The sequence below is a fragment of the Poecilia latipinna genome, unplaced genomic scaffold (genome assembly GCF_001443285.1).
Source record: "Poecilia latipinna isolate Pla-1442-1.1 unplaced genomic scaffold, P_latipinna-1.0 Scaffold6441, whole genome shotgun sequence".
Taxonomy (NCBI): domain Eukaryota; kingdom Metazoa; phylum Chordata; class Actinopteri; order Cyprinodontiformes; family Poeciliidae; genus Poecilia; species Poecilia latipinna.
Genome location: NW_015119057.1, coordinates 1 through 5535, shown reverse-complemented (window position 1 = coordinate 5535; position 5535 = coordinate 1). Strand labels below are relative to the sequence as shown.

At 40.8% G+C, this 5535-nt stretch overlaps 1 long non-coding RNA gene across 1 annotated transcript; it reads left to right on the top strand.

The window, feature by feature from the left end:
* The first annotated feature begins 1284 nt into the window (after positions 1-1284).
* On the top strand, positions 1285-5468 carry LOC106943941 (uncharacterized). Its single transcript, XR_001424054.1, has 3 exons — positions 1285-1427; positions 3440-3502; positions 3995-5468. It is a non-coding gene; the product is annotated as an uncharacterized LOC106943941 (long non-coding RNA).
* Positions 5469-5535: the final 67 nt, after the last annotated feature.

Genomic DNA, 5535 nt, shown 5'->3' with positions numbered 1-5535 from the left:
AAAAGGCCCCTAGAATGGGGCCCAACGGGTTCCCACCCTTTTTTAAAAAAAAGTTTTTGTGGAAAAAAAAAAAAAAAAAAAAAAAAAAAAAAAAAACCCTCTGGGGGAATTTAAGATATCAAATATATTTGGTTCAATTTAATCCGCACCTTAACTGTACCTTCAAACTTTAGAAGTATTTGATTTTTGCTTTCCTAACTAGTAACCTCCCTGATAGAGCTGACGCTGACACAGTTTGAGGACACAGGACGTGATGGATATTGGGGCTGCACCCGCAGCTCTGGCATCTCTGTTTTCTCCTATAAAAAGCTTAATTCTTAATTCTTAATTCCAGCCTCTCCCAAAGATTAATTATTCAAATGGATCCTTGTGTGTCATAGTGAAGACTGGGTTTTGTCCGCAAGGACACAGACGTGCCCCCCACCCCCAAGAAGGCAATATAAGTAGATTCATTTCAAGGTGCCTGTTACTCCAAAGACTTTATTAGATTTAGTTAATGAGAGAGCGCGGGGCTGGCTGGCGGTCTGAGCGCAGGTTGGGGAGCTGGAACGTAATTAAACCTCGAGTCTGACGATGCCACTGTTACACACTTTGATATAAAAAAGAATAACTCACTCAGCAACTAATCTCCACCAAAATTAAAACAGTTACATCATTCGTCACACTTGTTTCTCCTTTTTTTCCTGAAAATGAGATGAATCCTTTTTTTCTTTGTTCTTGTTCCGTTCTCACCACCTCAACACCTTCGACTCTCCTTCTCCAAGGGAGGCGTAGCCACACGTTGGTCTGTCTGAGAGCTGGTTAACCTTTCAGAGTTTTATGTCTTCCATATGCCCTGCTGGGGCTTTTATGGCTGGACTGCGTAACACAGGAGAGGCTTTTATGTTTCCAGGCTAGCACGCATACGTTTTCTCGTCCGAGCAATAATGAGTGTTAGTATAGATTTCCTGTGGCTCAAACAGCAGACTTAATTGACCTGAACAGCTCTGAGTGACTTGGCACCTCCCGTCTCAACCTTCCCTCCTCCATCGCCCCCCCATCAGGACCTTTCCTCTGCACAAAGAGGCTTTTGTCCCCAGGCCTGCGCCGCAGCGCTCTAAAGCTTTGTTGACTGTTTCTGTCTGACTGAGCAAATAGCTCTGGCCTCCTTTTGTTTATTGTAATTTTTTGAAGTTTAAACATAGTTTATACAAAGTCCCATTTTTTTTGACATTGTTTGCTGCCTGCGGGGGGGAAATGGAGAAAGAAGAAAGAACACAGGCTTATTATTTGTAGATTTTTCTGACTGTATGTTGCTGTCTGACCTCTTATCTTCTCATTTTTCTCCCTCTCTCTCCATTTCTCTTCCTCCCTCCTCCTCTGGCAGGGATCACATATACACAGTGGACACGGAGACTGCCAACGGTGACGAGATCTTTTTCAGTAAGGTGAGTGAGACGTGGGACTCTCTGAGGATTGGTTGTACTCGTCGTGCTGTGATTTGACAGCGTAACCCTAATAACCCTCCTCGCTCTGTGTGTCTTGAGTGCACACGTGGTTGTGTGCATGCTTCCCGTCTATGTGCCCGTCAGCACTCTTACACACCTGCTCAGAGACGTGAGCTTGCCATGGTGACCCCGCAAAGACGATTATCCAATCAGTCGGTTAACAAACCGCCTGCGTCATGCGTTGCTCATCAGTGGGACGGTGGAAGTTTAATAGAGCTGTAGCAGATGCTAATAGGAAGGATCTTGGCACGTTTCAAAGCTGAGTGAATTCATCTTTTTTTATGCTTTTTCACAAAAAAAAAAAAAAAATCATGGATTTTTGCTATCCACAGGGCAGCATGAAGAAAGGTTAGGGTGATTCCTTGGACACCAATGTCTCTCAGCCAGTCTATGTTCAGTTTCCATGACAACCAAATAGTTCTGCATGGTGTTTAATGATTGTCTCGGCTTCTTACAGGTTAAACTCACATACGCACTAGAGCATCAAGATATATGTTTCAGAGTGAATGCATCATTTTGTAGTCAAACTGTTTGCTATCAGATACGTTTCTATGGAGACGATCAAAAACAAAAACCCAGCCGCTGCAGACACGTCAACAGCCATCTTTATATTTTGGCTCCAAAGAGCCAGACTTTCTTTTAATATTTTGAAATGGTCTTTATCAGTATTTCTTCAGGATTCAAATGTCAAATTAACATCTTTTTGCGCATTGTTTTTTTTTTTATTTTTTATTTTTTTACAATTTGGTTGTTTGCTTTCTTGTCAGCAGCATGTCCCAAAGCAGTACTGAAAATAACAGACTTTTGTGGGCATACATCTGTTTTAGCTCCACCAAGTTGATTCCCGATGAGCAATTAGCTGAAAACTTTGCAGACAGTAGATGATGCATATCTCTGGTCCATTATCGGATGCTTTCAAAACAGTCTTTCGGGCTGTTCAAGTGCTCGAGAAACTATCAGCACTGCAATCTAAAGTGCAGAACATGCTAACATAATCAGGTACCGGGCCTGGAATAAAAATCAGCGAAAAAACAAAAAAAAACACCCAATCACTCAAAACTGTGGCAGCTTTTTCGAAGGCCTGCAAAGATATTGCTTAAGAGAATATCAAGAATTCAAGAAAGGCCGGTTTTAAACTTCTGCACAGTACTGTTAATGTTGACCAAAAGGGAACTTCAACCATTTAAAATATTTAAACAGTATCTGATATTTTCACCACACCTTTGCTGCAGTGTCCATTCTCTTCTTCTTTTTACCCTCTCCTCACTGGCATCCATTGGCCTTAACATAACAGATGCAAACAAAGCTCAAAACAAGGGCGTTCTCTTGTACACAACCACCCTCCGTCTCCTCCACATGTATAAGCCCGGTGAGTGGGTCTTAATGAGAGCGGGCTGCAGATGAAAGGCTGGTGAGGAGAGGCGAAGACTGATTGATGACCGAGGGTCTTTAATCAGCGGCTGAGCTCCAAACATGCTTCACAACAGCGGCGGGGCGCACGGTGGTCTGAACCTGTGGCTGAGCGTTGACCCTCAGGCCACACAACGAATGGTGCATGTGTGTTAGTGTTGGTGCATGATCGCGCATGTGGCTTAGCATTGATTAATCAGGGTGTGGACTATAGGGTGGAATTTGTCCTTGGATAGAAGCGGCTCTGATCTGCGGCCTGCGTTGTGCTTCCACCTCTCTGGCAGAGAAATTAGGTTTTCAGAGCAGTAAACAGATCATCCGTCAGTGCTCAGAATAAAGTTGGTCTCAGAGCAGTTTCCTGATGTGGGGAATCAATGACGGGGAATCTCAGATGATGATTATTGATCCCTGTATGGATGGATATTGAGCTGTCTGCTCGGGCTTTTTTTCCCGCCTAAATGTTTAGTCTGTTTACTCTCAGAAACTCTCCTTCTCTCTGTGTCCTGTTTACATCGATTATTTCGCTCTTTTTTTTTTCTCAGAAAATGACCTGGAAGTCCAGACAGGCAGACGTGGACACTTGCCGAATGAAAGGAAAGCATAAGGTAACACATTCATCACAATTTACGAACATGTCACGTTTTACACAAGTTCACATCAGATTTAATAACCGAGTCTCTCTATTTTGTTTTTCTTCACACACACACACACGCACACACACACACACACACACACAGACATTGACATAAGACCCTGAAGATGCATCCACTTGTTTTTTATGGTTTACATAATTTATAAAGTTCATCAGTGGGAATCTTCATATCTTTCATTCGTGTAATTTTATGCAAAAGGATTTATTGTTTCATTAAAAACAAGGCCATTAAAGTCAGCTGAAAACATTGCGTCCCCTGATGAAAAGTTAGTGTTTGCTACACATGGATGACATGTACTTTACCAGAAAGCCAAAAAAAAAGGAAGAACAAACTTATTGATCTGTGAGTCAAATGTTGCTATTAGTGTGAAAGTATAAAGACAGAAATGACACCGCTCACTTTCTCTCTGTTTTGTTCTTTTATCCTGCTCTCTGCTCCCTGAAGGATGAGTGTCACAATTTCATCAAAGTCCTCCTGCAGCAAAACGGTGACACCCTGTTTGTTTGTGGAACAAACGCCTTCAATCCGTCCTGTCGAACCTACAAGGTAGGGAAGCACGCGACGCTTCGTGTAAGACACATTTGTTCTCAGATATACTGCACCCGCTGGGCCTCATTTATCAAAAGTGCATGCAGCAGAGAAACAGTTGCAGCATAATTTTTAAACAAATGTTGAGATTTGCCACTTTGAATGTGAGCGTAGGGCACACCCAGATAAAACCCACTGCAGGTTGCGCATTGTGAATGTAAGGCTGTGGATTTATGCGTTTATGAGAAAATCTATGTTTTACACTTCTGGATTTCAGGTGATTTGTTTGTTGTAGTTTACATTTTTTTATTGACTTTTTCTATCAAATTACTTTGAAGTTTAGAAAAGAAGATTGTATGAGTGGTCCATCTGCTCTGCAAATTTGTGTCGGTGTTGTTGCCTAAATATTGTAGGACATTTAAGAATGACATATTAAAACCTTTGTGAATAAAATCGGTTGTGTTTCGAATTGGAAACGTTTTTATAGCAGTGATTTGACATCAGAATTTCTCAGGAAGATGTACCTTAAACAATGTTACTGTATAAATCTGAACCTGCTGAGTAATTAATTGCTGACTGTTTGCACAAAACAGATAATGAACAATAAACAGGAGATACTTAAAACATCCTATGTCATTCGTGGGCACATGAGGCAAAGGCTTACTAGAGCAAAGTGATCAGAGGCTATAAAATTGATTTATGGTTTGAAAGTTTATGCCAAACGCTAGTAATGCATTCAAGGTGGAGAATTTCCTGCTTTAGAGACGTGAGCCTCACCAGAACTGTGTGGTTTGGACAGGATGCACATTTTCATACATGGATGTCAGTGGAAAGCAACTCGAAAGGACACTAATGGGGAGATAACCTTGTGCACATCTGCACAATATTGCACTGGATTGTTGGGTGTAAAACTAATGCTCTGCAGTGCGATGAACTAATATTGACCTGTGTTGATGCTGCACAATATATGGGACAGCAATCTTCTTTGCATTATTTAGTGTCTGCAAACTGACGGTCACAAAGGACAGTTTGGATTACATATTCAGAAGGTTACTATAATTCAGGCCTAATGCATTCAAATCATGATAGTCCATCAAACATTTGGCCAGCTAGATGATGCATCACTTCCTTAAATGCCCAATTTTTATGTAGCTCTTACTGATATATTGAGGAAATCATGAGGATGAAAAAGAGAAAAATGTGACTTAATCAGTATTGTCATCACAACATTGAAGAATAATATTTCAGTATCATATTTTACTAATATTGTGCTGCTTTATTCTGAGGACTGTCAGGACTTCATCACGCAATTCCGGCTGATAATTGACAACTTGTACAGCTTTGAAATGTCATTCGCAGTCAGATCCCTAAATATGTAAAAAAAAAAAAAAAAAAAAAAAAAAAAAAAAAAAAAATTTTTTTTTTTTTTACATGAACCCCCCCCCATTTAAATTTTT